Raw genomic sequence first — 14,702 nt, 5'->3', positions numbered from 1 at the left:
CATGTACTATATCTATATCTATATCTATATCTATATCTATATATAACGCGAACAATGAGGCGGCACTCGGAGTCTTCTGAAAGTGCAATTTAATTCTTTAGTGCATCCACGTTTCGGGGACACAGTCCCTTTGTCAGGATAAGTGCCAAACAACCATAACAGTGTTTAAATACCTGTTGAATCTCGGTCTCCCCTGCCGCCTCCAACAGCGCCGCACGGTTTCCGGTCATGTCTCCCCAGTCTCACCGGAAGTGACGATGCGCCGGTCCGTCCAGCGCACACGTTGAGGCTGGAATATAGTAACCATGGGAACATGTAAACAACATTTGCAACTGTTTAAAAGTGCTGGTGTGCACAACCTTTTTACATGAATAAAACTTTAATACACACATCTCTAGTGACTAAATATATCGAATGCTATACAGTGATCACGACGATCTGGTACTCTCAATAAATTCATATATTAAAAACACAAACTTTCAGACCGAAAAAGTGCATCTAAAATTTCATCTCATCTAATTAAAATACATACAAATCGTTAATTATGCAATGTAGTGCTCATAATACATGTGAAGCACTGGATTTGGACCACTTGTGCTACAAAATTAATAATAAACTCATTCAGTTCATATTATTCAAGACATTACTCCATCTGCACCATATGCTAGCACTGCCCTTCAGTATATTTATTCCTAAAGTAGTAATTATAAGAAGCACCTCAAATTGAGAGCCTCGTTCAATCCTTTAGGAGCTATCGTGTTTAATTGATGGATCCAACGTGTCTCCAACTGTAATAGTTTTTTTGATCTGTCCCCGCCCCTTAGGGATTTAGGGACATGATCAATTAAATCACATGAAATCACATGATCACATTAAATTCAAAAAACAGAAACTAGTACGAGTACAGCAGGACTATGCCCAACACAGGATCTATTCGTTGCTGAATAACAGTACCCCGAGACAGACGCCTACAGGACAACAATACTATAGACGCCGGCAACCGAGACAACAATATTCCAGCACTTCAGCCTGTGAAGCTGATGTGCTGCTACCTGCCTCCTTTGTTCCCGCACCCAGCGCTAGCAGAGTGTATCTCTCCGGCTTTCCAGCAGCCACTCTCTAGCAGTTCTCTGTTTACCTTTCAACCAGTATTCACCCTTACTGTGGAATACAAATCCTGCGAACCCCAGTATTATTTACAGTTTACCTGCGAACCCCAGCTTCGTTCATAGTTACCTGCGAACCCCAGCTTCGTTCTCAGTTACCTGTGAACCCCAGTTTTGCTCATAGTTACCTGCGAACCCCAGCTTCGCTCACAGTTACCTGCGAACTCCAGCTTCACTCACAAATACCTGCGAACCCAGCTTCACTCTCAGTTCACCTGCGAACCCCAGCTTCATTCTAAGCTTCACCTGTGATTCCCAGCATCACCTTTAACCTCACCTGGGCTCCCAAGTATTATACAGAACTTTCACTTATTGTTTGGTTGTTTATTCTGGACTTTTATGATTTAATAAAAACCATTCAAAGATACCTCCTATTGTCGTGGTCACGCCTTCGGGCATTTGCGTACTACTGCTTAAGTGCATGTCTAGGAGTCTCTCTCCTCCTAAATTCCGGTACCCGTCAGCCCCTACAACTGAGGCTTCCAACTACCGACACCAGGCCTCAGTTGTGACAGTAAGCACTGACCTAATGGATCTGGTCGGAGACCAAGTCCAAGGGACCAGGCCGATGCAAGAACTGGCAGCCCGTCTTGAACATCAGGAGGCTGCACAAGGCCATGTTATCCGGTGTCTCCAGGACCTCTCTTCCCGACTGGATGAAATTCAACCTACCCTCCGTGGGTCAGGGGCGTCCAGTATGCCGACAGTAGTACCTCCGGTGGTATCCCCACCCACCATACCTGTTTCTCCTCCACGTTTCCACTTGCCGACACCTGCCAAGTATGATGGATCCCCAAAAGCCTGTAGGGGTTTCCTGAACCAGTGCGAGATCCACTTTGAGTTGCAACCTGCCAGTTTTCCTACAGACAGCACTAAAGTTGCATACATCATCTCCCTACTCAGTGGCTCCGCCCTAAACTGGGCATCACCCCTATGGGAAAAATCCGATATCCTGCTATCATCCTACTCCGACTTCGTGGCTATATTCAGATGTATCTTTGATGAGCCAGGTCGAGTGTCGTCAGCTTCTTCTGAGATCGTTCGGCTGCGTCAGGGGACACGAACTGTCGGGCAGTATTTAGTACAATTCCAGACGTTGGCATATGAAGTCTCCTGGAATGAGGAAGCCCTCTATGCAGCTTCTGGCAAGGCCTGTCTGAACGCATTAAAGATGAGCTCGCCACTAGAGACTTACCCGCGAAATTGCATGAGCTCGTATCGCTCTGCACTAAAGTTGACCTACGGTTTCGTGAAAGGGCTATGGAGTGAGGCATGTCAGCAGTCCATAAAACTCCTTCTGTTCCTCCTCCTCATCAACCGTCTCCATCCAAAGACGAACCTATGCAGATAGGTCATTCACGACTTTCCCCAGCAGAGCGCAGAAGACGTCTATCGAATCGCCTTTGCCTATATTGTGCTGCACCTTCCCACCTCATTAATGCCTGTCCCGAGCGTCCGGGAAACTCCAAATCCTAGCCCGCCAAGGAGAGGGTCAGCTAGGAGTAATGTATTCCTCTCCGTCTTCAAGTGACTGCAACCTTTCAGCTTCTCTTCAGGTGGCCAAGCGTATCAAGAATCTCATTGCCTTATTGGATTCTGGAGCAGCTGGGAACTTTATTACTGAGAAGTTCGTTAAGCAGTGTTCTCTACCCACTGAGAGACTGTCATCTCCTATATCTTTAACTGCCATGGACGGCAGTAGGATTCCTGATACAGTGATTACCTCCAAGACCCTACCTATCCGTCTGAAGGTAGGGGTTCTGCATACAGAGTTGATTTCCTTCCTGGTAATCCCGAGTGCCACTCATCATGTGGTTCTAGGCCTCCCATGGCTTCGTCTGCATAATCATAAGTTGATTGGAAGACGACCCATATCCTGGCATGGGGTCCTTTCTGTTCCAAGACATTTCTACATAAAGTGCTTCCAGTTTGCAAATCCTCCTCTAAGTCTCCTGGAATGAGGAAGCCCTCTATGCAGCTTTTGGCAAGGCCTGTCTGAACGCATTAAAGATGAGCTCGCCACTAGAGACTTACCCGCGAAATTGCATGAGCTCGTATCGCTCTGCACTAAAGTTGACCTACGGTTTCGTGAAAGGGCTATGGAGTGAGGCAGGTCACTAGTCCATAAAACTCCTTCTGTTCCTCCTCCTCATCAACCGTCTCCATCCAAAGACGAACCTATGCAGATAGGTCATTCACGACTTTCCCCAGCAGAGCGCAGAAGACGTCTATCCAATCGCTTTTGCCTATATTGTGCTGAACCTTCCCACCTCATTAATGCCTGTCCTGAACGTCCGGGAAACTCCAAATCCTAGCCCGCCAAGGAGAGGGTCGGCTAGGAGTAATGTATTCCTCCATATCAGGATTTCACCGATGTTTTCAGCAAGTCTTCAGCCGATATTCTTCCTCCCCATAGGGAATGGGACTGTCCTATCGATCTCATTCCAGGGAAAACTCATCCTTGTGGACGCACATATCCATTGTCGTTGCCTGAGACCCACTCCATGAAGGAGTGTATCAAGGAAAATCTGGTTAAAGGCTTCATCCAGCCTTCCTCTTCTCAGCTGGCGCAGGCTTCTTCTTCGTAAAGAAGAAAGATGGCGGCCTGCGGCCTTGTATTGACTACCGGGGTCTGAATGACATCACAGTGAAAAATCGGTACCCTCTGCCGCTTATCACCGACTTGTTTGACTGCGTCAGTGGAGCCACTATCTTCACTAAGTAGACCTGAGGGGTGCTTATAATCTCATCCAAATCCAGAAGGGGGACGAGTTTAAGACCGCTTTTAACACCCGTGACAGACATTACGAGTACCTCGTCATGCCTTTCGGACTCAGCAATGCCCCAGCGGTATATCAACACTTCGTGAATGAAATCTTCAGAGACATCCTGTATCGTCATCTTGTGGTTTATCTCGATGATATCCTTATCTTTGCGAATGATCTGGAGGAACATCGGCTCTGGGTGAAAGAAGTTTTGTCCTGTCTTCGTACCAACCATTTGTATTGCAAACTGGAAAAGTGCGTCTTTGAAGTTAAATTTATCCCGTTCCTGGGGTACATTGTGTCACGATCTAGGTAATTCCTTATCAGTATTTACCTTCCAAATGCCTCCTGAGACTGTCCCAGTGTTCCAAGCCTGGATTCCATCTGCACTGTCTGTGTGCAGCACGCTGCATCTCATTGTCTCAAATCTCTTTACTGTGATTCTGGCAGCTTCATGGTTAAAGCTCACATTCAAGTTACAAACAATCTTTCCCTCCAAAAGCTACCATGGGCGCAGCCATGTTTTCCTAATCACATGTTACCTTTCAGCCTATCAGCTGCACTCTGCTCTCAGCCTGATTACACAGCAGCTGCACTCTGGTCTCTGGTTAATCAGCCAGCCAATCCCTGCTTCCCAGCAAGTATAAATATCCTGTTCCTGGGGTGGAAAGATGTCAGTGCTTCAATTGTCTTCAGTGATTCCAGTGTGCAGTTCTCCCATGGACTTTCTCTGCAGTACAGCCTGACTCCCTGGTGATTACACTCTGCAGTGTAACCCGACACTCCAGTGATTAACCCTCTACAGTCTACCCTGATTCACCTGTGTCTGAACTCTGGCTTTCCAGCAGCCATTCTCCAGCGATCCCCAGCATCACTTCATGCTTCACCTGTGCTTCTAAGTACAATAGTGCATTTCTATCTGCGAACCCCAGCTTCACTCAAAGCTTACCAACGATCCCAAAGTAACCATCGGTGTTCCGTCATCGATTCCAAGTCACCATCGGTGTTCCATCATCGATCCCAAGTATTTCTCTGAACTGTGTTTAATAAAACCTTTGAACTTTCCCTTGTTGTCGTGGTCACGCCTTCGGGCATTTGTTCTAAAGGTTCCCTGCATGTCCAAGAACCCTGTACTGCCTCCCAGGTACACATATACCTCAGCCCCTACAACTGAGGCTTCCCCCTGGTCAGCACCAGCCCTCAGTTGTGACAGTAAGCACTGACTTAATGGATCCGGCCGGAGACCAGGTCCAAGCGACCAGGCCGATGCAAGAACTTGCAGCCTGCCTTGAACGTCAGGAGACTGCACAGGGCCATGTGATCCGCTGTCTCCAGGACCTCTCCTCTCGGCTGGATGGAATACAAGTAACCCTCCGTGGTTCAGGGGCGTCCAGTGTGCCGACTGCAGTACCTTTGGTGGTATCCCCACCCACCATTCCCGTTTCTGCTCCTTGTCTCCATTTACCGACACCTGCGAAGTTTGATGGTTCCCCAAAAGCCTGTCGGGTTTCCTAAATCAGTGTGAGATATATTTTGAGTTACAGCCTGGCAGTTTCCCAACTGACCGCACCAAGGTTGCTTACATCATCTCCCTCCTCAGTGGCTCTGCCCTAGATTGGGTATCACCTCTATGGGAGAAGTCTGATGCCCTGCTCTCTTCATATGCAGATTTCGTGGCAACCTTCAGGCGCATCTTTGATGAACCAGGTCGTGTGACCTCTGCCTCCTCTGATATCCTCCGGCTACATCAGGGGACACGAACAGTCGGTAAATATCTGGTACAGTACCAGATCCTAGCGTCTGAACTTTCCTGGAATGATGACACTCTTTACTCAGCCCAAGGAGGGGCGTCTGTGTCTACAGCCCAAGGAGGGGCGTCTGTGTCTACAGCCCTAGGAGGGGTATCCAATGTTCAAGCTCTAGTAGGGGCATATGAGTCTTCTCAAAAAGGAGTTTCTGATCTGTCAACCCCAGGAGGGGTGCTGGAGAAAACAACCCTGAGAGAGGTGTCTGATTCATCAACCCCAGGAGGGGGTCACCAAAGTTTCAGTCCCAAGGGAAGTATCCAGTGCCAAGTTCCCAGATGGAAATTTTTGTGCTACAGATGCAGTTATGAACTCCTGTTTGCCGTCTTCAGAGAGCACCACCCTGTTGGCATCCAGCATGGACCAGGTCCAGGATGGTCTAACTGAACACTCGGATACCACTCATTCCGGTTCTAACCGGATTCTGACTCCTTCAGTTCCAGCTGATTCAACTGTCTTTAGACTCAATCCGGTTCCATCCGTCTGTCTGAAGATTCCTTCAGTTCCAGCCGATTCCGATATCTCTGGACCCAATCCGGTTCCATCCGTAGGTCCAAAGACTCCTTCAGTTCCAGCTGATTCAACCGTCAATCCGAAGACTCCTCCGGTCCCAGCCGGTTCAAGCTTTTCTGGACCCAATCCGGTCCCATCCGTCTGTCCGGATCAGCCTCCTTCGGTTCCAGCCGATTCCAATACCTTCGGATCTAATCCGGTCCTATCCGTTGGCCTAAAGTCTCCGCCGGTCTCAACCGGTTCAAGGTTGTCTGGACTTAATTTGGTCTCGTCCATAGATCCGGTACAGTCTCCTCTGGTCCCAGCCAGTTCAAGTTCATCAGGATTCAATCTAGATCCTTCCATTTGTTCAGGTAAAGAACTTATAAGAAGTGTCCTGGGGCCACTCCTAAAGGAGGGGGTGCTGTCACGATCTAGGTAATTCCTTATCAGTATTTACCTTCCAAATGCCTCCTGAGACTGTCCCAGTGTTCCAAGCCTGGATTCCATCTGCACTGTCTGTGTGCAGCACGCTGCATCTCATTGTCTCAAATCTCTTTACTGTGATTCTGGCAGCTTCATGGTTAAAGCTCACATTCAAGTTACAAACAATCTTTCCCTCCAAAAGCTACCATGGGCGCAGCCATGTTTTCCTAATTACATGTTACCTTTCAGCCTATCAGCTGCACTCTGCTCTCAGCCTGATTACACAGCAGCTGCACTCTGGTCTCTGGTTAATCAGCCAGCCAATCCCTGCTTCCCAACAGGTATAAATATCCTGTTCCTGGGGTGGAAAGATGCCAGTGCTTCAATTGTCTTCAGTGATTCCAGTGTGCAGTTCTCCCATGGACTTTCTCTGCAGTACAGCCTGACTCCCTGGTGATTACACTCTGCAGTGTAACCCGACACTCCAGTGATTAACCCTCTACAGTCTACCCTGATTCACCTGTGTCTGAACTCCGGCTTTCCAGCAGCCATTCTCCAGCGATCCCCAGCATCACTTCATGCTTCACCTGTGCTTCTAAGTACAATAGTGCATTTCTATCTGCGACCCCCAGCTTCACTCAAAGCTTACCAACGTTCCCAAAGTAACCATCGGTGTTCCGTCATCGATTCCAAGTCACCATCGGTGTTCCGTCATCGATCCCAAGTATTTCTCTGAACTGTGTTTAATAAAACCATTGAACTTTCCCTTGTTGTCGTGGTCATGCCTTCGGGCATTTGTTCTAAAGGTTCCCTGCATGTCCAAGAACCCTGTACTGCCTTCCAGGTACACATATACCTCAGCCCCTACAACTGAGGCTTCCCCCTGGTCAGCACCAGCCCTCAGTTGTGACACATTGTATCCGGTTTCCGGTCTTGAGATGGACCCCGAGAAGCTTCAAGCGATCCAAGATTGGCCAACTCCTGTAACCCTCAAGGGCATCCAGAGATTCCTAGGGTTTGCCAATTACTACATGAAATTTGTTCAAGACTTTTCCACCATTGTAGCGCCTATTACGGCTCTTACCAAAAAGGGTGCAAACCCTATCAAATGGTCAGAAGAAGCTACCCAAGCCTTTCATTTGTTGAAACAAAGATTCGTCTCTGCTCTGGTTTTGAAACAGCCAGATACCAGTCTGCCCTTCATCCTTGAAGTGGATGCCTCTTCGGTTGGAGTGGGCGCCGTACTGTCTCAAAGAGTGAACGATGGTCATCTACATCCTTGTGGCTTCTTCTCACTAAAGTTCTCTCCTGCCGAGCGTAACTACGCCATTGGCGATCAAGAACTTCTGGCGATCAAGCTCGCTTTGGAAGAGTGGAGGTACTTATTAGAAGGAGCTTCTCATACCATCACCATTATGACGGACCACAAGAATCTCCTGTATCTAAAAGGCGCTCAATGTCTTAACCCTCGCCAAGCCAGGTGGGCACTCTTTTTCTCCAGATTTGACTTCAAATTACAGTTTTGTCCAGGGTCACAGAATCGTAAGGCTGATGCCCTTTCACGCTCCTGGGAGCAAGAAAATGAGTCTGAGTCTACTGACAAGCATTATATAATTGATCCAGTGGTGTTCTCCACAGTGAGGATGGACTCTATGCCCCCACCAGGGAAAAGTTATGTAAAGCCGGCTCTCAGAAGGAAGCTGGGCACATTCCACTTGCTTTGCCAGACACGCAGGCATACGCAAGACCTTAGAATTTATTTCCAGATCATACTGGTGGCCGACCCTAAAAAAGACATTGCTGAATTTGTGGCCTCCTGCCCAAAGTGTGCCCAACACAAAGTACCCCGCCAGTCACCCGCTGGGCAACTGGTTCATTTGTCAATTCCTCATCGTCCATGGACTCATCTCTTGATGGATTTCGTCACGGATCTCTCTGTGTGTAACAAATTCAATACCATCTGGGTGGTAGTTGACCGGTTCACCAAGATGGCTCATTTCATCCCTCTCACTGGTCTCCCGTCAGCTTCCAAGTTGGCCCAAGTCTTCATTCAAGAGATCTTCAGGTTACACGGTCTCCCTGTGGAGATAATTTCCGATAGAGGTGTTCAGTTTGTGGCTAAATTCTGGCGAAGTCTTTGTCAAGCGCTCCAAGTCAAGCTGAAATTCTCTACAGCCTATCACCCTCAAACCAATGGGCAAACTGAGAGGGTGAATCAAGACTTGGAGGCCTTCCTCCGTATCTATGTATCCTCTTCCCAGGATGATTGGGTTCAACTTCTCCCATGGGCTGAATTCTGCCACAACAACCAGTATCATTCTTCGTCTTCCTCCACGCCATTCTTCACCAATTATGTGTTTCACCCAAAAGTTTCTGAGTTTCAGCCGCTTCTAGCAACGTTGGTGCCTGCAGCTGACATCACGATTCGACAGTTTGCAAATAACTGGAAGAATGTTTGTGCAGATCTTTTAAAAGCCTCCGCCAGGTACAAGAGATTTGCAGATAAGAAGCGTAGGGCAATTCCTGCCCTTAAAATTGGTGACCGCGTTTGGCTGTCTACGAAAAATCTACGACTGAGGGTTCCGAGTATGAAATTCGCCCCCCGCTATATCGGACCTTTCCTGATTGAGCAAGTTGTTAACCCAGTGACTTACAAACTTCAGCTACCTCCTTTTTGAAAGTTCCTAAGACGTTCCATGTTTCTCTCCTCAAACCTGTGATTCTGAATTGCTTTCATTCAGCGCTTCCCTCTGCTCCCAAAGTCCAGACTCAATGTGGTGTTGAGTATGAGGTCGCCAAGATCCTGGACTCTCGTGTCAGATATGGACGTCTCCAGTATCTGATAGATTGGAAGGGCTATGGTCCTGAGGAATGTTCCTGGACAAATGCATCTGATGTCCATGCTCCTACATTAATCCAGAAATTCCATTCCAGATTTCCGCAAAAACCTAAGAAGTGTCCTGGGGCCACTCCTAAAGGGCGGGGGGGGGGGGGGGTGCTGTCACGATCCGGGTAACTAGACGCTGTTTCCTACCTGTTAGGTGCCTTCTGAGATTGGCACAGCGAGCCAGAGCCGGGACATAACTATGTTTATGGTCATTGCCTGTAGCGCTGGCTTTAGCGGCCTTCTCAGTATATGCACTTATGGCGGTGCGGTGCTCTCAGTCCCGTCGCGGCTGTCACTGCCGCGCCTGTGGTCTTCTGCTGGATGTGTGTCCTTTGTGTGCCCCGGCCGCTGCTTCCATCCCTGTGGCCGCTGTGTGCATCTGGGCGCGTGGAGTTTTGCTGCTGTGGCCTCCGCCGCCATTGTTGTTTACACATGGTTTCAGAGTGTTTCCTATCCCTTCAATCTCCGTCAATGGGCGCAGCTATTTTGGACTTGGATCACATGTCACTCGTTTCACCTATCCTCAGTGCTGCTGGAGCCAGGTAATAATTGTCAGCCAATCCCTGCTATCCAGCAGGTATAAATATTCTGTCCCAGCACCCAGAGGGTTGTCAGTGCTTCAATTGTCTCTCCAGCGTTTCCAGTGTGCAGTTCACTGTGGACTCTCCTGTGGACTTTCCCTGTGGTTTAGACTGACTCCCTGGTGCCTTCCCTCTGCGGTGCAGTTCCAGCTCTCCTGTGCTAAAGCTCTGTGGTGCTACCTGTCTCCTTTGTTCCCGCACCCAGCGCTAGTAGAGTGTATCTCTCCGGCTTTCCAGCAGCCACTCTCTAGCAGTTCTCTGTTTACCTTTCAACCAGTATTCACCCTTACTGTGGAATACAAATCCTGCGAACCCCAGTATTATTTACAGTTTACCTGCAAACCCCAGCTTCGCTCTCAGTTACCTGCGAACCCCAGCTTCGTTCTCAGTTACCTGCGAACCCCAGTTTCGCTCAGAGTTACCTGTGAACCTCAGCTTCGCTCAGTTACCTGCGAACTCCAGCTGCACTCACAAATACCTGCGAACCCCAGCTTCACTCTAAGTTCACCTGCGAACCCCAGCTTCATTCTAAGCTTCACCTGTGATTCCCAACATCACCTTTAACCTCACCTGGGCTCCCAAGTATTATACAGAACTTTCACTTATTGTTTGGTTGTTTATTCTGGACTTTTATGATTTAATAAAAACCATTCAAAGATACCTCCTATTGTCGTGGTCATGCCTTCGGGCATTTGGGTACTACTGCTTAAGTGCATGTCTAGGAGTCCTCTCTCTCCTCCTAAATTCCGGTACCCGTCAGCCCCTACAACTGAGGCTTTCCAACTACCGACACCAGCCCTCAGTTGTGACAACATATGCATAATTAAGGAAAAGATGTTATACTATGCTCATCGCTTCAAAAAGCAAGTAAGGCTACGTTAGGCGATTCCATGTAATCCGCTAGTTTAACCCATTTGGGGTAACAGTAATAGAGCGCAATAGAGCTTTGTTCCTGTCACCCCTGCATTTATTAGCAGGTAAGTGGTCGATGATCATATATGTCAATGATGACACAGGATGGTTACAACTCTTGAAGTGGGGCATCAGTGCAGCCTTTATCGTGGATCGATGAAGAGCCATCCTTTCCTTAAATTTGCGCGTTGTCATCCCGACATAATGTAAATTACAAATAATAATAATAATGTATATTACATGTCTAGACTCACAAGACAATTCATGTTGAATTTAAAAAAAAACAGTCCATATGTGGATGTTTGAATACAGAACCAGTTTTAAGAAATGTACATGTCTCACATTTAGGACATCTAAAGCAACCTGGTTTAAAATGTGTTTTTCTATCATCAATACTCAAGATGTCCGTGCGCACTAGATGATCTCTTAAATTACGTCCACGTCTATAAGATGTCATTGGTCGCATTTTGTAAAAACAGGTCAATGATTTATCAGTGGAGATGATTGGCCAAAGAGCCCTGCTTGCATATGGAATCACCCAACTGCCTGGGTCATATGTAGTAATCCAAGGGAAAGTGTCGCCATGTGTCTTTGTTGAAGATGGCATTAACAGCTGTTCTCTTTGGTTTGGCGCAGTTTCCTCAAATCATATCCCCTTTCCAAAAATTTAAACAGTACTATATCTAATTGAGCAGGAAGTTCCTCTCAATTGCTGCAAATCTGTGCCACTCTCAACATTTGAGAGTATGGTAATCCTTTTATGAGGGGGCGGATGGTGACTGTCCGCTCGAAGTAAAGTGTTTCGGTCAGTCAATTTATTAAAGACAGACGTCACAATCTTGTTGTTCACAAATCAAACATTCACATCCAAAATGCTATTGATTCTATGCTCCATTTATATGTGAACTTTATGGGGCACTCCATGTTATTGATAGTCTGCATCATAAGCTCAAATGCAGAGACTACTCCCTCCCAGAACATAAAGAGATCATAAATATATCTGCAAATAAATTTGATATATTGACTAAAATTACTTGAAAAAAACATATTTTCCTCTTGCTTGAACATGAAAATGTTTGCATATGCGGGGGCCACTGCAGACCCCATCGCACAGCCTGATAGTTGTTGATAGAATTCATTATCGAATAGGAAGTAATTGCAAGTGAAAACAAGTTTCAATAGCTGTTTAAATAATTTGACATCTATTGCGAAATTGGTTGTATGATGAGAAAGGAAATCATCCATGGCACTAATTCCATCATCATGCGGCATAGATGTATACAAACTCTCAACATCCTTTACACACATGATAGTGTTGTCTGTAATATCGGTGAATTCTCGTATTTGACTGAGAAAATGTGTAGTATCTTTCAAATACGTCAGACGTTTTGTGATGAATGGCTGTAACAGCATATCCAAGTACTGAGAAATAGGCTGATATAGACTGCCTCTCGCTGAAATGATGAGACGTCCTGGTGGATTTACAAGATCTTTATGTAACTTCGGGAGTGAGTATAGCAACAGAGTAATTGGATGCGACTGAGTGAGTGCTGTTTAGAGAGATTTATTTATCAAATTCATATTTATGGATAACTGTAACACTTCTGTTAGCTCCTTTTGAAACTTGCTTGTCAGATTGAATGTTAATTTCTTGTATACAGAAGAATCTGACAGCTGGCGTAATAACTCATTGCGATATTGGTCAACATCTTGAATAACAATACCTCCGCCCTTGTCAGCCATGCGGATTGTAATACTGTGGTCATCCTTCAGAGTTTTTAATGCTTGCCACTGTGAATGAGAAAGGTTGGAATGTTGCCTCGAGTAAGTTGCTGTATACCTCTGTATAGAGTCATCAAGCAGCCTTGTGAAATTTTTAACACTTGAATTGGAAGAGGGAGGATCAAAATTAGATTGAGTACGTGATTTGATAAACTGCGAGGTGGGATCAGATGGAGCCACAGTAATTTTATCTTGAAAAAAATCTTTGAGTTGCAGCTTTCTATGCAGGCGATGGATGTCAATTTGCCACTGGAAGTCATCGAGAGGTACTGTGGGAACAAATGATAATCCAAAACTCAATAGTTGTTCCTCATTGTCCGTTAAAGGGCATTGAGAGAGATTGAATATAAATTTTTCTTTTTGGCACTTGCCTTCCCAGATTCTTTTGTTTTGATCGCCGCGCCTGGGTCTTTATTTTTGTGATGGCTCCGCGTCTTGTAGTAACCCCTAAAGGGGGCCTTCATCCAGGATTAGATTTGTCTGATTCCACTCCACCAAAGTCGCTGTCACTCTGTGATGTCTGCATACGGTTGTCCCGTTTCATTTGCCAAGATGTTTTGCATCTCAAATGAAAACGCCTAGATGGCTCATTGCCCGTAAGCCAACGGTACACATTATTGGTGTCATAATCCAGTTTATTCTTATTAAACTTTTGCAGCTCACGTTTATATGAGTCACATTGTGTGTTTAGTTTCATCCACCATTGGTTGTAATCAGGGTCATTAATTGTGGAATCATGTGTCTCTAGGAGGGTTTTGATTTTCCTTTTGGTGATCTTCAACTCCTTACCCGCCTCCTCAACCACCAACAGCATGAGGTTCAGACTGCACTTGTTCAAGATGGCAATCCATCTCCGACAAAGGTCTGGACTCATCCTGCCGATGGTTGGGGCATTCCTGACGCGGAATCCTCTCGGGATCATCTTGCAGGGGAAAGAGTCAGAAAGTGTCTGTCCATGAAGAGTGCAATCAGTCTCCTTTTTTCTTAATCTTAATAAGGCTTGGTAAACATCCTCCACATCAGGCTCATTAGTTGCTTCTTCCTGGAATAGGATACCAGCTGCCTAATCGTCTATAAAAGTAAGTGTTTCTTCAATAGGAAGTACTAAATTGGTGAAATCAAGATTGGTGTCTGATCCATATGTTGACTGAGATGCATTAGCAGCTTGCATCATTAGAAATGTTCCACCACAAAAGGTGAAAAAAATCTAAAAAATAAAAAATTAAAAACAGGATTGCTGAAGTAAGATGCAGAAATGTTGTTAGGTGCCTTATCCCTTAGGAGATCCTCACAGAGAATGTACAATTTAACAGGAAAGCGGCTTCCTGATGAACTCCTAATAAAATGTTGTTACATTTAATGGACGAAACACATTGAGGTGTTCTTCGTGAGCTGATCCTCCTGTTGGGCTGTTCCAGGAAAATCTGATTGGTAGTTCGGCTTTTCAGATAAGCTTGAATTCTGAAATTTTCAATGTATATATGGATGTGTTTTTTTAAATAAATTTTCTATTTCAACCTCCGTTATCTTTTCACAGTTTATATCGTGGACATCACTGAAACACATGGGATTAAGGAATTCCACATAAGTTGTTCTTGGCAAAAAAAATCATTTTTTTGCCTTTGTATCTGGTACATGTGTATATATAAAATGTTAAGTATATTTCACTACACAAAATTGCGTATTTCACTAGGAGGTGCTTTTTGTCATTATTGTTTCTTAATTATAAACCAATTGAACAATAATCTTGCCACTCGTCACGGGGAGTGTATCCACTTAAAAGGACGTAATGTTCATTATTCCTTTTTTAATACCTTTCATTTATTCACATTATCTGCACCATTATCACTATTATTCACGCACACGCACACACACACACACACACA

At 45.9% G+C, this 14,702-nt stretch overlaps 1 protein-coding gene across 1 annotated transcript in view; it reads right to left on the bottom strand.

Annotated features, from left to right (window-relative positions):
- LOC134921064 (uncharacterized) overlaps positions 1–14,702 on the bottom strand; it is a 125,286-nt gene that overhangs the window by 53,610 nt on the left and 56,974 nt on the right. Inside the window, exon 2 of the mRNA XM_063920571.1 lies at positions 174–289. The gene's annotated coding sequence lies outside the window, so the exon portion shown is untranslated. The remainder of the gene's footprint in view (positions 1–173; positions 290–14,702) is intronic.

The sequence above is a fragment of the Pseudophryne corroboree genome, chromosome 1 (genome assembly GCF_028390025.1).
Source record: "Pseudophryne corroboree isolate aPseCor3 chromosome 1, aPseCor3.hap2, whole genome shotgun sequence".
Taxonomy (NCBI): domain Eukaryota; kingdom Metazoa; phylum Chordata; class Amphibia; order Anura; family Myobatrachidae; genus Pseudophryne; species Pseudophryne corroboree.
The sequence above is the reverse complement of the archived record's forward strand: the minus strand, read 5'-3'. Positions and strand labels throughout refer to the sequence as shown.